Genomic DNA, 26,786 nt, shown 5'->3' with positions numbered 1-26,786 from the left:
AAAAGGAAGAGGAAAACTGGGGAGTTACAGCCACAGAACTGCAACTGTGTAGTTCTGCCTCCCAGCATCACAGAACCTGGGCACCCAGGGACCCTGAAGAACTGATGAGAAATCCAACTAGCCCTGCCCTTGGGCCAAGAGCAGAACAGATACAAGCCTCTCCGGGGCAGGGCACATTCAACCCTAGTCAGAGCGCCTACAGGTGAATTTTCCCAGGAATGACCGGCACACAAAGATACTCAGACACAAAAAGAAAAAGACAAGAGCGAGAACCGATAGAAACAATAAAGAGGGTAAAAAAGACTCACAAAGACCGAAAACAAAACGATCAGGTCCGGGTTTTAGAACAAATACATCTACCATACGTGAATGAATGACAAACTTAAATATATTTGCAGGAAAAAGAAAACTAGAAGTGATTTAGAGATTTTAAAATGAACTAAACAGAGTTTCTAGAAAGGGAAAACACAGTAACTAACATGAAACACTTCAGAGATATACTCAGCAGCAGGTTGAACACAGCATAAGTAAATTAGAATTATCCCAAATCCAGCATACAGAGGAGGAAGAACAACGATCCGGTCTTGCATAAATTTAGCAGATTCTGAGATGAAAGGAAAGAAGGAACAGACAAAGAATATTTGAAGAGGTGCTCATTGGATATTGCTGAACACTGAGGGGAACCAATTCACCTATTAACAGTACCAGTGAATTAGCGAGATAAATAAAATTAAATCTATACCTTAATAAATAAAATGGTAATCCAAGAAGCCAGAGAGGAAGAAAATAAAATGTAAAGGAAGTAGGCAAACAAAAACAAAGAAACAAACAAGAAAAGAAAAACCCTAACAGATTTCTTCAAAGAACCCAAAATGACACTAGAGCCAACTTCTCAGGCAGAACAGATGCCCGCGGAGAGTGAGATACTGTCACAGGGCTGAAAGGACATAACATCACCCCAGGAGCTGTTAACAAAGGGAAAAACAACAGGCTCAAATGGAGTTAGCTGCGCTAAGCCCAGCCTGAGCAAACCGAGACTTAATCCCCAGCACACGTGCACTCTCGGCCTCTCCCAGCAACGTGACCTTTGTTGAACCAGACCATGGGAATCACCCGGCTGGCACCAGTGGGCTAACTAACTGCCTGGCAGACCCCCACCTTCCCGGGAAGGAAGGCCAGGGACCTTGCCGGGAACAATCCTCTTCCCGCCCCCTTCTGCCTACAAAAGGCTTCCATTTTGCACAGCACCTCCGAGCTCCCGTCGGCCAGGATGTGAGGCTGCTGAGTCATGAGCTGTTTGGCAAAGCCGACTGTGTCTTCCAACTAACCCGGTTCAATGTCGTTTAACAGATTCAGTGGCAGCAGTGGGATCGAAGGAGACTTCCATCAGTTTTGAGAACAACAAGAAACTCAGGTATGGCACCTGGGAACCCTTTTGAATTCTCTATCATTCCTGTCTTCCCTGAGGGTCTGGGTCTGCTCTCTTGGCATCAAGCTCTCCATCTAATCGGCTCTCTAGTCCGGGCAGGTCAGCTTGAGATACCAGGCAGTTCCGTCTGGAACCGAAGCCACCAGTGCTTGAAACAGACCCCAATTCACCATCTGACTAGAACACCCCGGATCCCATACTGGGGACAGCCAGTGGCAGCTGTCGCTTCCCACTTGTTTGGAATCTGTCTGCAATCCCCACTTTGGGGTCTGCTGGTTCTGCCCCTTCCCCAGGCCACGGCTCCACAGGAATCGGAGGTACACGCTGAGCCTCCCCTAGGCCGGGCCGCAGTAACATCCTGAGTAACTGTGGCGGTGCTGTGGGACACACGTGTGTCTTACGTTGTGTACGTAAAGGCTATCGCTAGTGAGTCTCAGAGGCTAAAAAGCCACAAGGATTGGCAGACACGGGTGCAACACTGAAATGCTGTTACGTTACTCCCCATCCAGCCTAAAACTCAATCAGGGTAAGTTGTACATGGAACAGGTTCAACTGACAATAGCTGTTCACCTCGTGAAAACGTCTCGTTACCTACAGTGACAAGGTAAGCTGCAAAACATCACATCATTCCCTCCCCACGGTACATCCCTTTTAGGTACTAGCTTGGCTTAGCTAAAAATAACGGAACTGAACTAATTAATAAGAAGAAGAACGGAATCCTTAAGTTCCAAAGAGTTGAGCAAGTCACTTTCCAGCACTAACGACACCCCAGAATTACCACGGCCGTCATGAGGACCATTCTAATTAGACAAGATCACTCACGTCGGAAGTGCCCTGGAGAGCAAGGGTTCCCAGATTAGACAAACTGAAAGGGACACCTAATTTTTTTACCGGTATACTGAAATGTTAAAAAGCCTTCAAAAGTCCCAAATAGCTTCATTAAAAATCTCTTTGCAAAAGGCTAATGAATATTTAAAAATGCGAGATCATGAACACAAGTCCACTAAACTGTTAATTTTACAGCTCCAAGGCCAGAGGCCTGAGTGATACCTGGGTCCTGCCTCATCCCTCCTACGGTGGGGTCCATCATGGAAACACTGGCCCAGGGGGTCCAGCATCTCTACTGTAATCAACCAGGGCCATGGGAAAACAGACTGTCCTCGACTGGCCTGTGCAAGCGTTTCAACATCTCTGCCCCTAAAGAAGAGCCCCCATATGGGCCGCTCCTCCAGTTGACAGCCTCCAAAGGACTCTCGGATAAACTGCTACCAGTAATCCCCTTAAAAGAGCAAAGGGGTAACTAAATATTAAAACGAATGAAAGAACTGGCCAAACTCGGTAGATTCCAGAGCTATCCTCTCCACCTCAAACCTCACTTGCAGCCTGCAGACAGGATCCTGGAAAACACGAAGGGGCTGGCTAACATTGAAACATCACATAAGGAAAAGGAGGATGTGGGTTTCTGGTAAGAGAAGGTGTGAGAAACGGAGATCTATTTTTTATTGAGGGACAAGAAAGTCATTTTGTCCTAAAGGGAGAAGACTACAGAATGGGGGGGAGAAAAACAGCCCCAAATCTGAACACCAATTAAAAAGTGGTAGATTTGTAGCTCAAGCTGGCTAAGTTTGAAACGGACCTAATGATTAAATTCAAAAAAGTAAATGAATTTTATTATCAAAACTACACTGGTACAAAATTACACTTGGCTTTCTTCTGTCAACAGGACAAAGTTTTCTTAGATTATTGGTCTGCTCCTGACCAGGGACTCTGAAGGGTTTTCCTTAAAGCAATCTTCCTAGAAAGCAGAGTCTGTGTTTTATCAAAATAATCTCCTACACTCCATGTTGTCACCATCATCTCTTTGACTTACTGAGACTTCTCAATTAAAAGAGCCAAGGTTTATTTTTTACAATGACTTAACTTCCTGGATTTGCCCCTAAAGTCCTTAACTGTCACTACAGTTAAATACATGACTAAGTATTGTTTCTCCTGCGATCCTATCTGACCAAGTAGTTTTGTTTTATTTTATTTTATTTTATTTTATTTTATTTTATTTTATTTTATTTTATTTTTCAACGTTTATTTATTTTTGGGACAAAGAGAGACAGAGCATGAACGGGGGAGGGGCAGAGAGAGAGGGAGACACAGAATCGGAAACAGGGCTCCAGGCTCTGAGCCATCAGCCCAAGCCTGACGCGGGGCTCGAACTCACGGACCGCGAGATCGTGACCTGGCTGAAGTCGGACGCTTAACCAACTGCGCCACCCAGGAGCCCCATGACCAAGTATTTTAAAGCCGTCAGGTAGTTTTGACAAATCAAATTCTAAATCAAGTCTTCTTGACCTTGAACTAGCTTTGGGATTCTCCAAAGGGCCAAACAGCTCAAGACATTTGCTCTCTCTCCTTATGAAAATGGAGATGTTAATCTAATTAAGCTTATGTTAAATTACATGGGACGCATCCTCAAATAAGAATACTGAGCCCTTTTTCTGTTGTATGTACCTTAAAATATTCTATATTTTGGACATGATCTTATTTTTTGTAAGTTTGTTTGTTTGTTTATTTAGAGAGACTAAGTGAGCAGGGAGGGGCAGGGAGCAAGAGAATCCCAAGCAGGCTCCGCACTGTCAGCACAGAGCCCAACACAGGGCTTGAACTCATGAACTATGAGATCATGACATGAGCTGAGCTCAAATTGGAGGCTTAACCAACTGAGCCACCCGGGTGCCTCTACACATGATCTTAAAATACTGTATTACAGAAATAACTACATTTCCTTATCAAATGAACTCTGGTCAGACCTTTAACAATGGGCATTGCAAGTTTCTGTCGTTTACAGAGAGTACTTGCACTTAGATGCTTTCACAAAAGTGTTCCTGCAAACGTGCTTCATCTTCAGAAAGATTCACAGAAAGGACCTGGACAACAGGATTCTAAAAACTTTTAAGATAACAAAGCTACTGGGTAAGAATTTCCAAAACTAATGGAAAAACTAGATTCAAGAAAAGATTAATTACATGGGACTGAACTTATTAGCAGGATGATGAGAATTCTTTTTAACAATTTAATAACATGTACCTTTGTAAACAAACACGAAACATTTACCTTTTTCCCCCTCTCTGATCCATCCAGATTTTAGAAACTCTTGAGTATTCTTTTCATGGCAACGTAATTAGTTATCTGCTCCAGTTCAACAGTAATCTGTTTTCCTCGTACAGGACACAACTGGAAACACTGGCTATATTACCAAAGCTTTCACTGAAATGGTATTTGCAGGTAAAATCTGATGGGGAGTCCTTGGCATGGCTTCCTGGCCTCAGGGAAAGGTTCCTTATCAAAGTTTTCAGCAAAGGGGCGCCAGGGTGGCTCACAGCATCGACTTGATGTCGGCCAGGTCATGATCTCGCGGTTCGTGGGTTCAAACCCCACATCAGGCTCCAGGCTAACAGTGCAAGGCCTACTGAGGATTCTCTCCCCAGCCCCTCCCTTTAATCTCTGCCCTTCCCCTGCTCACTCATGCTCTCTCACTCTCAAAACAAATAAATAATTTTCAGCAAAGCAGTCTTTAAAAAGAGCTATGTGGTCAATCTCTATTCTTCTACTTACACAAATAACCTGGCCAAGTTGAATGCAAATAAATTAGTTTTACTGTGATTATCTTTAGTAAAAATGTAGGGGTGATCAGAGAAAGAAAAATTATGTCTGTACCTTTGTAAATATCAGATTCTAGTCCTGTTAACTGTCTCCCAGGTTTTGTTATATACCTGTAAACTGGGCTGGATCCTGAACTCTTCTGGTTTCCTCAAATGTCTGGGGATGACTTTCTGAACTAGTATTTCCAGTGTTCTCCCATCCCCTTCTAATTTGGAATGACGAGGAACAAAGACTGCCCTTGGATCTCCTTGGAAGGTGCAATACCAGGTGCTCCTCACTACTCAGATGGCAGCCGAGCTTTAGCGACTGGAACCTTGGGTACACATCTCACAGCTGAAGAGAGCTCCACCTGACATCTGGTCCTGTGTAGATGCTAGAGACCCCCAAATAAAATTGACTAGGAAGAGAAGTAGCCGACATCAAGGTAGCCTGCTTTCTCCCAAGACGTCAGATCAAGACATCGTAATTTCACTAAACGTGAAACTCTTTTTTCTTCTCTGTCTTTCCTTTACTCTGACACTGGCCTGTAAAGATAATGCTATCAGTCATATTCCCCAGGCCATTGCTGAATGAAATGACCATTCGGACTGTTGGATTTGTAATCAGACACTGATCTGTCCATGATGCTGCACTCCATTAACAGTGCCACGGTACTGGGCAGGGTTTGTGCACCAACATGATTTCTCTTTGTCTGCAGTAGTTATCATTCTCCTCGGACCTGTGAATACCTAGAAGGCTGGCGCTTAAGTGGGCAATGCCTCTTAGGATTCTAACCGCACCTGACCACAAATGAATGGAGACACCTCATGCGTCAACTGTCCAGGATTTACATCATCGAGTTTAAAAAGGCCCTCCCAGCTCCTTTCATAATCCTCTGGAGGCCCCAACTTCCCTGGTTGGGAGTAAATGTAAACAAGGCTATCATCAGGAACCTCTCCTTAACTCGTGAAAGTACTGCAGAATCCACCGCTAAGACAGCTGCCCAACAAGAACCCAGAGACGCTCTGGCCAAAGTTGTTCTTGAAAACAGGACAGACCTTGACTTGCTTTTGGCTGGGCTGTGGCAGCCACCACCTGTTGTACCTGGATTAACACTCTTGGGGAAGTTGAAACTCAGCTACATCGGATCACTGAGAGAGCCATTTGGCTTAAGAAAAGTACTCCTTCAACGGGGTCTTTCTACGGCTTATTCGATTCTGACTGGTTTGGGTCATAAGAACCCGTGTCTGGTATCTTTGCCACAAGCATCTGTGCCACCAACATTTTTGCCACATAACTAACTGGCCACAAAGCAATTTGCCATAAAAGATAAAGTAATGTGAAAGAGGGACACTTGTGAAAAAGGTCATAATGAAGCATGAAAAATAAGTGACAAAAGTAAAGAGATTTTATCATGCATGCAAAACATGACATTTAAATGTGTGTGGATTCATGGCAATACTGTGCAAACTTGTGATACTATTTTGTGGACTGTACGTAAGCACTTGGTTCTAAAGTCCTTTGTTCAGAGCGGTATATATATAGATTCTTTGCTTGTTGATTTGTTACCTCGTTCTGTGCTGTACGTTTTCTCTTCTTGATGACATTTCTCCCTTCGTTAAGAGAATATCCGTTTCCAAACGCGAGGATGCGTATTTGTCGCTGAGCTTTGTGTTGTCTTGCCAAAGCTTTCCATGCTGTCGCGTGTTCCTGGCGTACTGCCCACGTGTCCGTGTACAGACGTTCCAAAGTTCTGTGGGAAATGTGGCTTCACCTCTGTGCCTTCCGGTCCCTCAGTCTTGCTCCTCCAATCCAGGGTTTCCAAATAAGAAACGAGCGCCTGCCGCAGGTCCGGCAGGTCAGGGTCACACGTCGGCTCCACAAAGCCACGCGTCACGTTGCCAACTGGAAGGAACGCTAACGCTGTGATGCATTTGATTTTCTGTTAAATTCAGCATCTATCTGCCAGCACAACTTCTATCTGATACCAGTGGTTTGGGGGTCAGGGTTTTTTGCCACATGAAACAAAAAGCCAGTTAGAGTGGTACCCAGGTATTCTTCTAAAGGAAGAGACAATACTTTTTCCTCAAAGTCAACCATTAGGGACTCGGGACCTACTCTTGGACATTAAGCGCTTTAGTGTACAAAAAAAGTCGGCTCCCCGGAGGTAATTTGAACAGACAAGAGCCACTACTGTTACTGATCGCTACGTGCGACATACGCTTCAACGTTCCGCCACGTAACCCGTCCCTTAGAGTTCGCCTAATCATCAAAGGCAGATTCTGTGTAAATACCTGAATTCTGCCTACACCACGTTCTCCGCTACCAAACAGCAAAAAGTTTTCGACATTTTCCAGAAACATACTCCTCAGGAATGACACAACCATTTCTTTTCAGGAGCTAAGTGGAATTTGACTCTTCTTTTGCTGCAACTACAGATACTGCTGAGTGAATTGGTAAAGACAGCACTGGAGAACAAGCGATTGTGTCTCAATGAGGCAAAGAGGCAGTAATTAATGCTCTCAAAAACCAGCTGCATCCTTTATATTGGCCATAGCTCAGTAAGTTTTTGGTTTGGACGAGTGGGAGGGGAGGAGCGCTGGGCAAGGACCCGCAGACGACAGGCTATCACTCTGGTGCAGTGTGCAGTCTGGCTGTACGCTCCCACCTCACGCTACGACATCACCCACCATCTGGGGACCGCCACATCGACTCATCACCGTATAGACCACTACGAGATCTAAGGTTTATATGAAATTAAACATGGGAGCACCAAGTTGACAGAAAAGTGAAACTGTCAACCAGTTGGGTTTTTTTTAATGTTTTATGGCAAAAGTGCCTTCCAAGCTATTAATTAGTTAATGCCTTAAATTTTGGTCCCATCTCTCTCAGTTAAGCTCAGAGTCTAATCAAAAGTGAGGAACTGTTTAAAAAGTGCAACAATGGGCCCAAAATGGGAGTCACTTGTGCCAAGCCCCACATCAACCAACCAAGACTTAATACCTAACCTAACTGTAGCCTCGGCCTCCCCCAAACACGTCACCCCTAACCAATCAATTTGGGATTGCCTGGTCAGCACTAGTGAGGCCATATGCCTGACAGACCACTTCTTCCCTCAAAGGAAGGTGACCTTGCCTAAAACAACCCACTCTTTGCCAGAAATTTCCGTTTTCTGCCCCTTCTGCCTGTAAAGCCTTCCATTTTATACAGCTCCTTGGAGCTCTGTTCTTTCTGTTTGATAAAATGGAATGCTGTCCAATTCACGAATCATTAAATAAAGCCAATTAATGTTCGAATTTACTCAGTTGAATTTTCTTCTTTAACAGAGTCTACACCCAATGAACATATTCTTCAAGAATGAAGGCAAAAACATGAAGATAAAACTCTGTCCATTTCTCATAGCAATATCAGACTGAAACAAAGCCATTCAAAAACAAACATACAAAAATGAGAAAAATCCTTAATAATGTGGATCTATAGCCCCAAACCTATAGGTAGTAAAAGGATTAATACATTTTTAAAAAGCTCACAGGGCGGGGGGCACATTCACTAAGCAAAGTATGAAGACAAATTAGTAAATAGGGAAACTGGTAAAGCGGGGGTAAATGGGCAATTGGGAAAAAAAAAAAAGCACAAAGAACTAATTCTTAATACACAACAAACTACTGAAACTCAAGTTTCAGTACAATTTAATAGTAAAGGAAAAAAGCAAAAGCTGTGAGCAGACAATGGAAAATTCAAATAGTCCACAGGGGACCAGAATATGCTACTTTGAAAAATGCCACTTTGGCATAAGGATTATTTTGAGCTGAAAGCAACTGAGAAACAGCAGACATAGGAAAAGCTCTAAAAACAGCATTAAGTTTTCCTTTTGTAAAAGCAAGGTACATTTGTACAGGAAATTTCCATTTGTAATGGCGTCTCCCTCTCCAGCACTGGGAGGAGGAGCACAACTCAACACTCCTCTTCAGCGGAGAAGGCAGCAACACAAATCTGCATTGTGAGCCTCCCTAGACAAGGCTTTCCCCATACATTTCCATAACTTACCTCTCACAGAAACCCAAACCCCTTTCCTTTCATTTCGCCTAAGATGGCATCTGAGCCCCTGAGTTCTAACCACCTCCTGGAGTTACTAATCACTGAGTTTTCTCCCACGTAAAGGCACACGGTAACACAGTTTCCCTGTTAGTCTGTCTTCTGTCAGCATAACTTCCAAGTCCCTAGGCAGAGAACATCAGAGGACAGAGAAGTGTTCGCCCTCCTCTATAGGCCCTTATAAAGAGAAATGAAAGTTACATAACCATGGAATGCCCTTCCTGACTTGTGACACTGCAGACATCCCAAGACCAGCAACTGTGTTAGCGAGGTGCCAGGGGTGCTGACCCCTGTGCAGGAAGGTCAGCAGGACCTGGGAACAGCACCCTCAGCCTTCTCACTTCTCGGACGCTACTCAACGACAGACCAGTAATGACGTGAGATGCTGTGACACACAGACAAGTTTTTCCTAGTGACTGCATAATTACAAAAGACCAAAAAAAGGCAAGCGTCTATCAGTAGGGGCAGGCTGAGTGGATTACAGCACATCTACACGACAGAAAAAAAGGAATGAGGAAGACATCATTGCGACTATACACGTAAGGGTTTTTGCTGTCTACACACTGCTATCCTGCATAGATGATGCCTGGGTCATATGGGTCACATGGCAGGTGTACGCACAACTTCTTTAAAAATGCCAAAATGCTCCCTAAAACTGGCTGTACCATTTTACAATCCTGTGTGCGGTACAGGAGAGTTCCAGAAGCCACATCCCTGTCACCATCTGGTACAGTCAATGTTCTTAATTTGAGCCACTCAGCTTGGTATTCAGTGGTGGTTTTAGTATGCATTTCCCTCATGACGGACATCTTGTCATGTACTTATTTTCCATTCATAGGTCCTCTTTGGTGAAATGTCTTCTCCAATCTCTTGATTATTTTTTAATTCGGTTTTTTTTTTTCAAGTTAGTGAACATACAGTGTAGTCTTGGCTTCAGGAGTAGAACCCAAATGACTCATCTCTCACATATAATACCCAGTGCTCATCCCAACAAGTGCCCTCCGTAATGCCCATCGTCCATTTAGCCCCCCCTTCCCCCCAGCAATCCTGTTTGTTCTATTGAAGAGTCTCCTATGGCGTGCCTCCCTCTCTGTTTTTATCTTACTTTTCCTCCCTTCCCTTATGTTCATCTGCTGTGTTTCTCAAATGCCACAGATGAGTGAAATCATATGATATCTGTCATTCTCTGACTGACTTACTTCACTCAGCCTAACACACTCTAGTTCCATTCATGTTGTTGCAAATGACAAGATTTCATTTTTTTCTTATTACTGAGTTTTGAGAGTTCTTTACATATTTTACAGGCTGCAAGTCTTTTATCAGGTATGTGATTTGCCCCTCTTTTTTCCCAGTCTGGGACTTGTCTTTGTATTCTATTAACAGTGTCTTTTGACAAGAGATTGATCAAGCCCAATATTTTCATTTTTTCCTTATATAGATTGTGTTTTTGGTCTCTTTTCTAAGAAATCTTAACTTTCTAACCCAAGAGCACAAAGATTTTTTTCCTAAATTTTGTGTGGAAGTCTCATAGTTTTAGGTGTCACACTTATGTCTATGATCCATTTTGAGCTCATTTTTATATACAGTGAGAGATACAGATCAAAGTTAATTTCTTTGCATATGTTCGACCAATTGTTGAAAAGATTATTCTTTCCCCTAATTTTTAGACTTTATGCCAAGCTTTATTTTTAAATGTTTACATTTGGGGGTGCCTGTGTGGCTCCATTGGTTAAGTGCTTGACTTCAGCTCAGGTCATGATCTCGGGATTCATGGGTTCGAGCCCCGTGTCGGGCTCTGTGCTGACAGCTCAGAGCCTGGAGCCTGCTTTGGATTCTATTGTCTCCCCTCTTCTCTCTCTGCCCCCTCCTCCACTTATGCTGTGTTTCTCTCTTCCACTAAAAATAAACATTAAAAAAAATTTTTTTAATAAATTAAAACAGTAAGCGTTACCTTTGTATTATTCATTCTTTCTGTCTTTCAGGGGCCTGCTGAGCATGTACCAAAATACATTCCTTCTTCCTCAAAATGTCTAAAAGTATTAGTTCTATAACAAAGAAAAACTAAAGGCACAGATTCTTAACAGCGTTGCATTTTTGACAAGGGACGCCCTAGCCTAAAAGCTGGAATACAAAGAAAGCCCGAGGGCGGGCGAGTGGCTCCAGAGGCATTGGATATATGGCCTAGGACATGGTCGGGGCTACGGGTTGGGACACGGAAATTTCAAGCATTGGCAGGCAAGCCTTACACTCTGGCCACCTCTCACGTACAGAACACTAATGCGTGCTTACTGATCCCCACTAAGATGCAGTTACACACATGCGCACACACGCGCACACGCACACACACACCAGAGCACTGCTATAATTCGTACGCTAGCCTAATGGCATTTCTCTGTTCACGGTCAACAGTATAACAAAGCATCTATGTCTGCAGGAGACAGCTCACGTAAATGCCGGAAGAGAGAACACTAGAAGAAACAGGTCGAGAAAGCGAGACTCCGGAACGCTGGCCCGGAGCTCTCTGACAGCTCTGGTGGCTGCAGGAATAGGAAGGCCACGTGGCTCCGGGACTCACTGAGGAAACAGTGTCTCACAAACCATCGTGTCAGCCTCCTTTTCCTGCTACCTCACCCCTGCAGCTGTTCTTTTAGCTGACTGCACAAAAGAATGTTTGTTCAGGTTTTTTGTATGGTAACGTAAAATCAACCATAAAACAGATACACTAATACATACTTAGTGACCAAAGACATTTTGTACCTTTCCTCATAACTAGGAATGTGACAGATAAAAGTAGACTTAAAGAGTACTTTCAGAATATGCTTATCGACCACTCTTTTTCCTAGTTTTAAATTTAAAAAATTTTTAAATTAAAAAATTTCTTAAATTCAGAGACTCTTTGGAAATTGTAGTCTGTGCTAACCCCTTCTTTTGGGAAACAGAAAAAACTGAGGAGATAAACGGTCTCCAGGTCCAGAGTGAAGGGCAGAGAAGCTTTAAAAGGACCAGCCTGCGCCAGAGAAAGCAGGCGGTGCGTGGCCACCCGCCCCCTGGTGATCCGGGGCATCCTGTGAAATCCCACCACCCTGCTGGCCCCCCACAGCCTGTCCTGGTGAGCACATTCCTCTCACTCCTTGAGAAGCTGTCTTATCACCACAGCCCTGTCAGGGTCATAAAGGTCACTGCATCACTTGGCAAACATTTAGGATGTTTTCAGAGTTCTCACTCTCTGCCAGGTCTGGCGTAGGGCTCGGGAATACCAAGGAAACTTCCTCCTCGGTGTTTCCACACATGCACACAGCAGAGTCCCCCGTACCCCCAGGGAGCTGCAGGATGCGTGACTTATTAGCTGCAGTCCCGTGTTTTCCAAGTATTTGATTCTAAACTGGTGGTTCAAAACCTTAAAACAAAATGTTGAAGGCATATTCATTATGTTTTCTTCTCTCCGGAACACAGCGCTCATAATTTTCATCTCACTAAGAGGAAGAGAACTTGAGGGCTCCAGGGTCTCCCGAGTCGCAGACTCTCTACTCTTGTAGCCCGTCCCTGCCTGGCGTCCTATCAGACCGTGCACTGCTGGGATGTGGGACTAGCTACCCAGGGGCTCTGCGTCCGACTCAGACAGGGGTCCACATTTCCCACCAGGAGGACTCCTGGTTACACACCAACAAACCCTTCCGGGAGTTGCGAAGGCACAGAAAGGCCTGATAAAGAGAAATTATTCGTGAACAAACTGGAAACTTCCCTCAGAGCATGGGAAGGCCATGAGCCCGTCAACATCCCTGCCGTGGCCTAAGAGGAAGGATGCGGCCCCAGAGTCTGGGGGCGGGGCTGAGGTTCCCGCAGGGATGCCACTTGGCCTCTGTAGTAAATCAGTGTCATCATCTTGCAGGGGAGGAGGCTGGATGACCTTGCCGCCATGACTCCTCTGCAAGATAGAGCCCGTTGGCTCCGGCCAGTCCCTCCGGAGCAGCCGCACAGGCCTCCCGGAGCCGGGAGTACACGAACACACATCCAAGCGCTGGGCTCTCTGCCAGGACTGGACAGTGAGCTCTGGTAGCTAGCTCCAGTGTCAGTAGGGAACTTTCTCCTCTTGTAGGGCCTTCAGCGGCACAGGGGTGGGGTTTCTGGGGCGCGAGTGCCTGTACGCTTGCTCCTGTTGGGTCTGTACTACTTACAAAGTGGCTGGGTTTCTGAGAGGAGTCATTGGAGGGTGCAGAACACAAGTCAGTCACTGACCGTGTGTTCACTACAAAGCCAGAAGCTGTGGTTTCCACTGATATAAACTCCCAATGAGCCTGTAAAAGAAAGAGGAAAAGGGAGCCGAGTGTGGCCGCAGGCCAGGACAGAGGGGCTGCCCTGCACCCCGCGCCTCCTCCGTACCTCCTTCCTTCCTTGAAAAGCCCACAGCCCCGAGCTGTCCTTCAGTTCAGCACACAGTTCGGGATAATGCACAGGGCCCTCGGCACGGGGGTGATCTGACTGCATTGTGGGGCAGCTTATGTAACTATTTTCACCATCCCTCTCCTCTGAAGGGAGGATTTGAATCCTCTCTGCCTTTCGATGGTTTTCTGTGTCTAGCTGAGCCACAAAAGTTGTTGAGGAAACCTACCCATCTACCAATCTTTCTTTTCTTCCCTTTTTTTTTTTTTTTGAGGGGTGGTGATGGGTAGGGGGAGAGAAACAGAAGTCATTTTTGAAAAGTGTACCATGTGATCAAGGGAGTTACATGAGAACAACGGTGCCTTGTGAAACAGCATTCATAAAACAGCAAGGGGACATTTACCTAGTGCTTCTGATGTGCCTGGCCCTGTTCTAGGTGCTTTGTAAGCTCACTTAATTCTCACACCGAGTCTGTGGGGTGGTGCCAGAACCCCCGCTTCGGGCCCCAGAGGCGATCGTGAGTGCGGCTATGTGTTCATACACGGGCATCACTACTTTGCAAGACTGCCGACCTCATGGAAACCCAAACCCCACGGGCTGCGGGAGCACGAAGGGTAGGGGACACCTGGGTTACCAAGGAGGTCACATACTGGAAACAAAAAGCAGTGAGATGCCTCTCGACATCGATATAATACATGTCTGGACTAAACTGGAACAAAGTTATCCTGAAACCCTAAAGGCAAAGAAACAAAGCCATTAAAGTTGGCCTTTAAAATGGAGGTGCCAGAACAATCTGGTAACGTTCATGTTCTTACTACTGGACCAAAATCACAGAGAGAATAGATGAACATTTGCTGAGAAAACTTCTTGTTCCTACACCAGTTGTTACTAGTGTTGTTTTTATTTCCCTTTTTCTTTAAATCCAATTTAGGAGTTAGAATATTGAGAAGTACACTAAGGTCTATTACTCTCTAGAAAACGACTCATACAGTTTCTTCAACAAGATCCTCTCGTTGCTTGAAGGATGTTTAAAGCAAGCCAGTATCGAATATACAGTCCAACCTCAGATGATAGGTAAACGACTTGTTTCCTATCCAGGAGAACTCCGGAGAGCGCAGTCCGGCAGCCATGTTCACACTTACTAAAACGCACACTCAGGGGTTCTCTACACAGAACAGTGACAAGTGAAGCGGACGAACTGCGACTCTCTGGGTTTAGCAGATGCTCAGACTCCATACCTGTCAGGAAGTCATGACATACGCTCAAGACTAAACCTGTCCACGGTATGCTCCTCTGTATCGTGCAGGGTTCACAAGCACGGCCCGCAGACCCTCTGCGCAAGCAGAAACTAAATTACGGCCTGGGATAGAAGACTCCAGAGACACATGCGGGATTCCTAACGAGACGGAGGGGGCCGTGTGGCCCCCTCGCCCGCAACAGGCATCGCTCTGTGTCCACGGACTGCGATTCTTGTCAAGTGTGCAAGACGCTGGCTCTCGTGGCCTCATGGCTCTTCTGTGATCCCCAAACTCGAGGGCTGCGGGTGGCTCCCCGAAGCTGTTTCCTCACCCCCCTAGGGCGCCTTGCAAAGGAACCCTCCAGAACCTTCTCCCAAACTAGTCCCTCAAGGTAAGCTAAACAGGTCTCTTTGCCGTAGATCATCTCTGTGTTCCTCAAAGCGTTACAACAAGTAATTCTCCTGCATATAAACCGTATTTTCATGGTACTAAATAGAACATGATCCCAAGAAACTGTAATAATGTAAGAAATCAGCAAGGAGTGAACAGAACTACACTTCAAACTAATTAAAATGGAAAGAAAACGAACGTCCATTTTGGCACACTTAAAGATCCGTATCCAAACACAAGAGCGGCAAGAACATAACAAATAGGCGTGGGTTGTCCTGAACACACGACTGCGGAGACCAGACGGAAGAAAATCTGCCAGAGTGTTAAGAAGGTCACTTCTGGATGGCGTGCACAGACTTACTCTGCTCACCTTAACTTCCTCGACTTTGTGACTTGGGGCTACAACGGCAAGGTACTCTAAGTGCTGTCACCAAGTGGCATGCCGGGACCCAGGCAAGCCTTCGCGGAGGAGGGGTGCGGTGGGGACTGAAGGCAGCAGACCTGTGCGGCTCGGCCCGCAGCCCCACGACAACAGGGAGGGTCTCCAGAGGCTGGGGGGGGGGGGGTGGTGGGGGATGGGGGCGGCGGCGTGGGCACTGGGGCGCAAAGGGCAACGCTGGGAAGAAAGCTCCAGTCTTCGATGCCAGGGCGAGGTGATGCTTTCTTTGGTGAGGTCAGCTGCTGAAGGTTCTGGAGTAAATTAACTCGGCAATCACCATAGGGACATAAATGTACCACGGAGAGGACAGAATCACAGAGCCCAGTTACAAGACGCCAGATGTGCTCAGGGCGCAGGGAATGAAGTCTGCATTAACAGAGTAGTAGAGGAAACAAAAATGAATTCTAACACGAGAGACGGTTAATCTAAGACAGCCACGTGTCCAAGCATCTCCTCAGTTAATAGGAAAAGTAAACAACTACCTATGTTAGCAACCACGTATGTGCTGTCATGCAGTATGTTTCCAAGTGAGGAGTATCTTCCTGCCGCCAGAACACTTCTCTCAACCAACAACAGTCCTGACTAGTAGAGTGGGGCCATCAATACATCAGCGGGATCGAACACCTGAATTAGCTTTGGGGACCCTGGAGAAGGTTCAAAGACTCAGTTTCCCCAACCGTGATATGGGACGAATCTACCTCTTTTGGCTTAATGGAGAAGTACAAGGCAACGAGATAATGCCCATCGCAGTACCTCGCGTACAGAATAAACTCAAAGCTCAACTGAATCAGTTTATACCCTGGAACTGAAAATATTCCGAAGTGTCGCAGGAAAGTGGCAGTGAGTCCCGAGTTTAGGCTTGTGAAAGAGTTTACGTATCCCTAAGTTCCCATTTGGGTCACGGGTTTGGAAGGGTAGCCTTCTGACAGTGATACAAACTCATTAAATGTACACACCAGTATGTATACATCTCTTAGCGTCAGAGCAAACTAATTAAAAATGTTGGCATGCTATCGACCCTTAGGATACTAAATATAGTCTCAGCTAAACTCAGAATAACAAGTTTCATATTCAAAAACCTACGAATGATAATCCACATTGCTGATTATATCTTTCGTTATGGTTGAAAAGATTTTAATATTTCCGTTTTAAATGGTCTCAAAAGAGCAGTTTTTACATGAAGGTATCTTGAAATACAGTGACATCATATATTTTATCTAGTGCTACAGTTTACTCGCTTTTAATTTGCTGCCCAAATGTGTAATATGTGAGTGATGGCAACACTACAAAAGAATGTCGTTTTTAAAGAGAAAGCTTTGCACAGCTGCTTGTAATAAAATAACCAAACCTCGGAGCAAGGCTGATTAGATAAAGATAAATATAGTAACACATGCAGAAGTCTGAAATAGATCTGAGAAAAACTGTCACAGAGGACATTTCCATGACTGTCCTGACAAGTGATTTTTAATAATTAAATGAGCCTATATATGCATATGCATAGTTTTACATAAAAGCTATTTATAATATCCCCTTACAACGTCACAGAATCGTAAAACTGTGCATTTCATTTTAAACTCAATTGCTAACTTGGTACACAGAAATCATTTATAAATGGCCTTTATTATTTAAAGTCTTACGTATAATGAGAATTAACTTAGAAGTCTTATTTTAATTTTCAAAAACAAGCTAAATGCTCATGAAGCAAGGCGCTATAAATTATGTTGCTCTATTTTAAACACAGATAAAGAACAAGGTCTAACTTCTGGCATGTTATCCTCTTTTTATAGGAATTAAATACAATTAAATTTAAATCATGTCATAAAAACATCTAGCTTCGGTTTCTCTCGTTTTAGAAACAACAGAAATCGATCTCTCTGTAATATACAGAAGTATCTGAAATTGCTTTTGACTAGTCTATTAAAATCAGTGAGTGAGGCTAAACTGTGAAACAAATACACATCTACCCAGATTGCACCAATTAAGCTTATGTTTTATTTAGTGGCATAAAATAACACTTCATATACCTTACCCTAAATTAACGTTTGCTAATACAACCATGACCCAGATTACTGTGAAACTCTGACACGTCTTGCAAGGAGAGAAGTGGGACTTCCTTTGCCGGCCCCTTGCGACTTCTGCTCCCTGACCCCACATGCCTGAGTCTCTTCCCGCGGTCCGTTCCCACACCAGAGTCATGATGACTTGTTTTCTTTACCTTTATGCTAAGTCTTGAGATCAGGCCTTGTAATTCAGCCAACTTTGTTCTTTGAATCGCCATAGACGTTTCGGAGTCACTTGGCCACTTCACACAAAAAAGGCTAAGGTCGCACTGACCCTATCGATCAATTTGAGGAGAACCAACGATGTTATAATTATTTCACCTTCTGACATATGAGCAAGTTCCATCTCTCCGTTTATTTTGGTCATCTTTCATTTCTCTCTGCCATGTTTGATGGTTTTCGGTGCACAGATTTCACACACCTTTTGTTACATTTATTCCTAAACACGTCATATTTTCATGCTATTGCAAAAAAGAGTAACTTTTCAAATGTCATTTTGCAATCGTGCATCGCTAGTGTGTACAGAAGTAAAACCCATTTTTACGTCTGACCTTGTGGTCAGAGACGCTGCTGGGTTCACTTACTAGTCCTAACGGTTTTTGGTTAAGATCTTCTCTGAACATGATCGTGACACCTGTGAATGCAGGATTTTAATCCTTCTTTCCAACCTGCATGCCTTTTATTTCTTCTTGCCTCACTGCACTGGCTAGAGCCTACCATGCAGTGTTGAGTCTCAGTGATCAGAGTGGACATTCTTGCCTTGTCTCCATTATTAGTGGGAAAGGGTTTAGCTTTTCATCACTGACTGTATTAGCTATCCGTGTTTTATAAAGGCATCTGATCAGATGGAGGAAGTACCCTACTTACCAAATTTAACTAAGAGCTTTTTAAAAATCACGAATCAATGTTGAACTCTGTCAGATGCTGCATATCTGCAAATACTGAGATGATCATACACATTTTTATTGTTTATATGATTAATTACACGGATTCACAAACGAGATAAATCCTACTTAGTCGTGATGTATTATCTTTCTTTACATTTCTTTTTATTTGCTATAGAGGTTTATTGATTTTTGACTGACTGAGGACTGGATCTGTGGTGCCCAGAACAGCCCCTGGCACTTAATACGCTTTGACACAATTTAATCGGGGTGGGTAAGTGATAGAGCGAGGGTGCATGCAACAAACAAGTGGCAGGAGCACGGCCAGACGGAGGTCTTCAAGCTCCTACCATGTAGCGTGACATCAGTGACGCCCGAGTCAGTCATGACCCCCCCACTCCCTCGCCTCTAGCCCCAGCCTGCTGGCATTTCAAACACAAGAAAGCAAAAGACACGAGGAGAAATACAGCCGCAGACTCCCGATGCCGAGAAGCAAAAGCTCCCTCCCGCAGCCCCTCCTTCCAGCGTTCACAGCAATGTTCCTGAATGCACATCCGTCAGGGGCTCCTGTGAGGGTGTACCTCCCATACCCAACTTACCTGTTTACAGATTACTGGGTCTGATGTGCTGAAATTGTTAGGAATTATAACATCTGTCTTCACGAGGGATACTAGTCTGTAGATTTCTTTCCTTTTAGCCACCTTTCTCTGATTTGGCAAGAAAGTAATGAGGACCTCATAAAATAAGTCCAGACCTATTCTCCCCTCTTGTGTTTTCTGAACAGACTCAGGTAAGATTGCTAGTGTGTCTTCCTTAAAAGGTTGATAGATTCCATCAGTGAAGCCATCTGGGCCCACCGTTTGGTTTAAGAAAAACATTTAATCACAAATTCACCCTCTTAAAAAAAAATACAGAAGTATTCAGATTTTCTATTTCTTCTAGTATCAGTTTTGGGTTCTCATAGGTCTTTCCAGTTGGTGAATTTCTTGGCATAACGTCATGCATGATATTTTTATTATCCTCTAATAGCTATAGGATTTGTAGTGATGGCCTATTCTAATCAGAATATTGATAATTCAGGTCTTCCTTTTTTTTGTTTCTTAATTATCAGGTTAGCTAGCATTGTTAAACATTTTTTTTTCCCTTTTTGCCCCTGGTTTTATTGAGTTTTCTGTATTGTTTGCGCATAGTCCTTTTTCACTAATTAATTCCCTGCTCTTTGTTTTCATATTCAAGTTAGTTAGCAAACTAATTCCCTGCTATTGAAAATAGAGGTTTTAGTTCACTGGTCCTAGATCTTTCTTTTTTTCTAATGTAAGCTTTTAAAGCTGTAATTTCTCTTTAAGCATTACTTTCTCACATAAAATTTAATGTTGTTTTCATTTTCACTAAGTTCAAAATATCTCCTATTTCTCTTGTGATTTCTTCACTGACTCTCAGGTATACTTTGAAGTATATTCTTTTATTTCCAAGTATCTGGAAACGTCCATATAGTTTTCAGTTACTGATTTTTAATTTAATTCTGTTGGGGTAAGAGAATACAGTATGTATTATTTCAATCTTTCAAATTTAAATTAACATTTATTGAGATTTATTTTATGTATTTAACTCCCATATTTCTAATTTTTTTTTTAGAATTTCAGGGATTTCTGGGTTTTTTAAATGTTTATTTATTTTGAGAGAGAAAAAGAGCACGAGCAGGGGAGGGACAGAGAAAGAATCCTAAGTGAGCTCTATGCTGACAGAACAGAGCTCGACACGGGGTTCAAACTCACAAACCGTGAGATCATGACCTGAGCTAAAATCAAAGAGTCTGACACTTAACCAACTGAGTCACCCAGGCCCCCCTCCCATATTTCTATTTTGATGAATACTCCATGTACAGCTTCAAAAGAATGTGAATTCTATTGTTGGGTAGAGTTCTCTGAAAAGATCCATTAGGTCAACTTACTTCATAGTGAAGTTCAAGTCTTCTATATCCCCACTAACTTTCTTTCCATTTGCTCCATCAACTATGTAATCTACAGCAAAAATAGCGGATTTCTTTATTTTTCCTTTTAGTTCTAAGAAATTTTGCCTTGTGTGTTTTGAAGTTGTGTTATTATACTTGCTTGCAAGTTCGGGATTTTTACATCTTGTTGAATTCACTCTTGCATGACAATGAAATGTCTCTCCATGACTAGTTAAGATTCCTTGTCCTGAAGCCTAGTTTTATGGGATGTTAAGCTCATACCGTTAGCACAGCTTATCTTCTTCCATCCTTTTAGTTTTAACCTATCTGTATCTTTAAAGTGTGTGTGTGTGTGTGTGTGTGTTTAAGTTTATTTACTTACTTTCAGAGAGAGTGAGAGCAAGAGCGAGCATGGGCTGGAGTGTGAAAGGCAGAAAGAGAATCCCAAGCAGGCTCTGCATTGTGAGCGTGGAGCCGGCCGGACACAGGGCTCGAACCCACAAACTGTGAGATCATGACCTGAGCCAGATCGAGAATCAGATGCTTAACAGACTGAGCCACCCAGGCACCCCTGGGTGTTAAAGTGTGTCTCTTATAAATAGCATATAAATGAGGCTGACTTTTTTAACCACTCTGACAGTCTCTGCTTCTTAATTACACTGTATGGAAAAATTTACATGAAATATAATTACCAATATGGTTAGATTTAAATTTACCATCTTGATTTTTGTTTTCCATTTTTCTCATCTGACTTTACTTGTTCTTCTTTTACTGTCTTCAAGATTGATCATTTTTAAGTATTCCATTTTATCTTCACTATTGGCTTATTTGTTTTATGTAAAGTTCTTTTAGTGGTTGATCTCAAGTAGCCTTTCTCAAATAGAGTTTTGTGAGAATAAAGCTAACAGGAAATGATATGAATGAATATTTTTAAATATCCCAATGACAGTATATAGCTCTTAGATGCAAAGAACAGAAGATACAATAAAGAGCTTTAGTTTTTACCAAATATGAAAACACTTTGGTCATTCTTTTTTCAAGTATTTCTTCTTTCCCCACCTGCACTGCGCTGTGACCGCAGGTAAAATCTATTAGACCACCTGATACTACTCCACAGGACACTGAGGTTCTATTCATTTTCTTAAACCTTAAAAAAAACATTTTTAAAGTTTTATTTATTTATGCAATCTCTACACCCAGCATTGGGCTTGAACTCATGACTCTGAGATCAAGAGTTGCATACTCCACGGATTGAGCCAGCCAGGTGCTCCTACACTTTTCATTTCTTTGTGTGCGTTGGTTTTGATTTTCTACTTCTGTGTCTTCAAATTCACTAACTTTTCTTCTGTAATATCTACTCTGCTATTAATTCTGCCATTTTCTTTTTTCATTTCAGAGACTGTAATACTTAGCCCTTGAAGTTCTACATGGTTCTGTTTTATACCTTGCAATTCTCTCATTATGCTCATTTTTCTTTTAAATCCTTAAGGACAAATATAAACAAGTGTTTTGAAGTCCTTTTCTGCAAATTCCATCACCTCTGTTGTAATCTGTTTCTTTCTGTTCACTGCTTATTCTCCTGCATCACATTTCTTTCTGTTTCATTGTGTCTACTAATACTTGATTGGTTGCTAGACATTATTTGACTAAGTTGTGTTCCACATTTTGTTGTTTTCCTTTAAAGCATAATGGGCTTTGTACCACAGGCAATTAAGTTCTTTGCAAAACTGGTGGGTCTCTGCAAGGTTTGTTTTTAAGCTCTGTTAGGGCAGGTGTAGAAAACTTGTTATTTTAAGGCTAGTTTGGCCCTCCTACAGCATAATCCTTCCAGATATCCACTTAATTCAGAGTGTGTCCTACAAAGCCTCTCAGAATTTGGAACTTTTCCAGTCTCTCTTTATGAAGTCTGGGAATTATTCTTCTTAATTAGTTAATTAGACCAGTTACCTGGTCATTCTCCATCTGGCCTATGAAAGCACATCCTAGTATTCAGCAACAAACTCAAGGTCACCCGTTTCTGAAGCTATTCTTCTGTGTAATTACTTCCTCTCCTGTACTGTTCCCCGCATGCTTAATCCATTTCATCATAAGACCATCTCAGACTGCTTGGGTTTTACTTCTTGGGAGTCTAGAAAATGCCTCTAGGAAGAAAGCTGTGGTGATTTTAGGGCTTTCCTTGACTGTTTTATCTCAGGATCACAATCTATAGTGATAGTGTACTATCTATATCCAGTTGTTTCATCTATCTGCCCAAGTTTCTAGTTTATTTAAGGTGGTTTATTTAAGGAAATCTGGTCTCTGTTACTCCCACTGTGGCTAGAAACAGAACAAGGATACACTCTGAACTGGACATACGACTGAAGCTTTGAACTGAGCTAAACTGAGAGGAGTCTTTCTCTTATAAGAAACAAAAAGTGACTAGAAAGTTACTGAATCAATCGAGAATTCATTAGCATTAGCGGATGGAAAAGAAGATTTTAAAAAGCTCAGTAAGGCCGAAAGTAAAGAGAAATACAAGCCATGTCCGGCTTATATTCCACTGGGTTCATACTTTTCAACGTACTGCTTAGTTCTCTAAATATATTTTTTTTGCAAAATGTTATCAAAATACATCACAGTTACCTGAAATATCTTTAAAGGATACTTCGTATACTGATTGCCTGCCAGCCTTAAATTTATATTAGTCACGTTCCTATAAAATTTAGTGTAACCTGAGACAATTTGCATTGAATCTACTTCCCAACAGCAACATTTTAACATAGCATTATATTCCTAATCACGGAGAGGTTACTTGAGGATAGAAGGGTCATTTACAAGAAGTAGCAAAGACCTGGGCTGGTTGCCATGGTCTTTTTCCCCTCAAACACAGTTAATTAGACAGTATCATTTCCAGCGAACATAGAGGTGGCCTCCAGGACTCTCACCACAGTAAGTCAGCACACGAGAGTAAACTTAACAGCCACTCGTGCCCTATTTCAAATAACAGCCAAGCATTAAAGGGCAGGTGCATGGCCCAGGCACTGTTCTGAACCACCTTACATATGTTACGTCGTTTAACTCTCACAAAACAGTGTGGTGTTGGTACTTCCACGAGCTTCAGCTAATGATGACAAAACTGAGTCCCACAATTAGTGGGGAAGCTAAGATTCAAATCTAGGTAGTCCAGTTCCAGAGTCCATGTTCTTAATTACTGTAACAAAGACTGGCAAACCGTGGCCTGCGGGCCAGCTGCCTATTTTGTGCATAAGAAGTTGTTTTGGCCAGGAGGAGGGAATACATCCAGCTTTTGGAAAGAGTCACAAAGTAAGAAGGCTCCGACGAGAACTCTGCTTGGGGAGGGACAAGTGGGACTCATCAATCCCAAGTAAGGGAACATAAGAAATGTACAGCCATGGCAACAGATGTCTTTCCTGAGTGCTTGGAGGCCCTTTGGTTGTGCTGACGTTTCTGCACAGTGTGTCTACGTTTTGAGGTTATCCACATGTTCTTTCTAGTTAATGCGACGTAGGTTTATCTTCGGAATGGAGAACAAACAGCACCAGGACTGCAAACACATCTTCCCTTTTGAGTCAACCTGGAAAGGACCTTGTGGCCCATCCTCACTCCCAACACCTTGTTTACCAAACAGGATATTATTTCTGTCATCGGCGTACTCAGTCTACCGGATTCTGGGCTGAAATTCGAATCTATTACAATAAAAGTAGGCTGAATTTGCTTATACGCTATCCGCACAACTGACAGTTACAGAAGCACAAATGTTTTCGGGGGAAAAACTGTTAGGGTTAGTAATGGAAACAAGAGTTACTCATTCAATGTGTTGTTGTTGCTGTTGTTGTGGTCCAAAGTGATGACTCAGTTTAAAAAGCCAGGAGCAAAGCGAAAGTTTCATATTACTTTGTTTGCTAAGGTCACTGTCACACTAATTCAGTCAATTACTTAAACGGTTTAGTCTCTTTGGTAAAACTTCACTACAGGTCTGGATTAGTGAAACACTAAATTGGGAAATATTTTTAAATGTTTTGTTTCCTCAAAATATGCACATGTAGAACAAATCTAACACAAAAGAATGTATGTGTTTCCACCCTTCCTGCCCACCCTGAGTCCCATTCTCCAGAAAAAAAATTGACCGTTTTTTGTTCCTCCAATAGTTATTTCTACAACTCAAAAAAATGAACATATTTAGGTTTCCAGGTTGAAATAACCTTACATAACGTCTACAGATTTTCCTAGATTTAAAAATCAGAATTTAACTCATCTTCACCGACCTTCAACTATGACTCTCAATTTTGAGCCCTTCTAATACTAACTGCGATTTTAAGTAAACGGAATATAAATTCCCGTTCCGACAAGCCGGCTCTGGATGCTGGAGTCACCACACTTTTCCTCTAACAGTGTGAAGACGGTAACCATTCATACCTGGAAGTAAACAGCACCCAAACCTTCTGTATCGCAGGCTTGTTCTAAATGTTGACAATCGACAACCAGCATCCACATTACAATATATACATATCATTTAATGCCAAGCAAAGGGGTGCGTTAAAATTACATTGAATTCTTTACAAACAAATGCAAAGGCGTGACCTGACCACTCCAAGAATAAAAAAATTCTAGTTTTAGGACTGAGGGGACCTACTTTTCCCACTGATCACTTAAAACCATGGCCTTTCTTCTGACAGGCCCCAACCGGAATTCTTCCTAAGTCTCGGAAGGCAGGGCTGGGGGGCCCCTCAGAAGCCTTGTGCCCCAGCTCCACTTCGGACGCTGTCGTCTGGACCTGGTTCACAGCCGGTGCTCTTGCACTGGCTGCTCAGGTAGGTTGGTTACTCTGTGTCCTGAGGGCCAAGGCTGTCTTTCTTGGATACTCTCCCGTTTTGCTGGGGTGCACACTCAACCATCTTCTCAAGAAGGTCCTTGGGAAGCTAACTCATCTAGTCCTCGTACATCTCAGTATGTCTTTATTCTGCTGTTGTAACAAACAGTAGTTTGTCAGATACTGAACTGAGTCGGTTTACCTTCGGATCCCGTGGGCAATACCTAGGGCATCCAGTACCACTGATGAACACTTTGACGCCAGTCTGACGTTCCTTCACACATGGAGAACTTGTCTTTCTTCCTCTCTGAAAATTTTTGCAATCTTACTTTCCTCCTTAAAGCACTGAAATTTCACAAAAACATACCCACGGGTGTCTTGTTTTTATTAATCATGCTGGATCTCGGTGGGTCCCTTTAATACAGAGACACATACCTCTCCTGCCTCTGGAAATTATCTTCCTTTACTTTTTTGATAATTTCCTCTCTTTCTTTCTCTCTAACTTCTATTAAGCCAAATACCAAACCTCACAGGTTAATTTCTCATGTCTCTGTTCTTGCATTTTGTTGGTCTTGGCTCTCCATTTTTGGGAAGATTACTTCACTTTATTCCCTCGTATTTTTTTACTGACATTTCCATTTCAGCAATTCTTTTTAAAAATGAAGCTAACAGCCCTTTTATGTAGTATCATTGCTTCGGCATCAGCCATTCTCCTTAAGGCCCACCTTTTTCTTTCATGTGTCAAGTGTCATACACTCGATGACCCGTGGGTCTGTATGTTCACTAGAGACGGGAACACAGGAGAACGGGAGTCGCTCTCCTCCACTCTTGCATCACTGGGTATGTTAGGAAGGCCTCTTCTCTGACTGGAAATTCTGAGCTTATGTGTGACCAAGATAGGCTTTACTTGACATAGGCAGAAAAGAAGCTGATCGATGAGCAGCAGACCCCAAAGAAGGAGGAGGGCTTTGCAGTGGAACCAAACTCCCCATCAGAAGTCCTATTTTCTGAAGTTAGTTTCATATCTATGGAAGAATCGGCTTTTGCCCATTTTGCCTGACCACGCGCACCAGCGGCCTCTGCCTCCAGGAGTGCGCACACCTGCGGTGGGAGGGTGGGGTGTGGGGGACTGGGGTGGGCGACAACTGTACACCCAGCCCTTCGACTGTACCTCGTTTGGGGAAACCTCATGTCTAAGTTTCTAAGCTCTAAAACAGCTGCTGACTCTGAGCCCCTGCAGGGGACAATGCCTCCCGCATCTGCACAGGCCCCCTGGCAATACACGCAGGCTAGCGCTTTGCAACCCGTCTCATCCCCCAAACCCCAAAAACTTTGTTGAATCTCGTTGGTTGATGATCTCTCTCCCTTTGGTTTGCTATTTATTGGCGGATGGTTATACCTTTCGTCTCTTTTTGTTTTTAAACATTCTGTGCTTTCATTCTGATGAGGCTTTAAAATGGACAGAGAGCAATTAACA

The 26,786-nt window shown here is 43.2% G+C and overlaps 1 protein-coding gene and 1 long non-coding RNA gene across 11 annotated transcripts in view; one reads left to right on the top strand and one right to left on the bottom strand.

Moving 5' to 3' along the window:
• The window catches only part of AUH (AU RNA binding methylglutaconyl-CoA hydratase), a 353,019-nt gene that overhangs the window by 226,070 nt on the left and 100,163 nt on the right, over nucleotides 1-26,786 (bottom strand). The gene's annotated exons all lie outside the window — the stretch shown is intronic.
• Nucleotides 1-26,786, top strand: part of LOC113594266 (uncharacterized) — a 67,589-nt gene that overhangs the window by 13,510 nt on the left and 27,293 nt on the right. Inside the window, exons 2-3 of the long non-coding RNA XR_008291331.1 lie at nucleotides 1,351-1,414; nucleotides 25,176-25,310. This is a non-coding gene — a long non-coding RNA (uncharacterized LOC113594266). The remainder of the gene's footprint in view (nucleotides 1-1,350; nucleotides 1,415-25,175; nucleotides 25,311-26,786) is intronic.

This window comes from Acinonyx jubatus, chromosome D4 (assembly GCF_027475565.1).
Source record: "Acinonyx jubatus isolate Ajub_Pintada_27869175 chromosome D4, VMU_Ajub_asm_v1.0, whole genome shotgun sequence".
Taxonomy (NCBI): Eukaryota; Metazoa; Chordata; class Mammalia; order Carnivora; family Felidae; genus Acinonyx; species Acinonyx jubatus.
The sequence above is the reverse complement of the archived record's forward strand: the minus strand, read 5'-3'. Positions and strand labels throughout refer to the sequence as shown.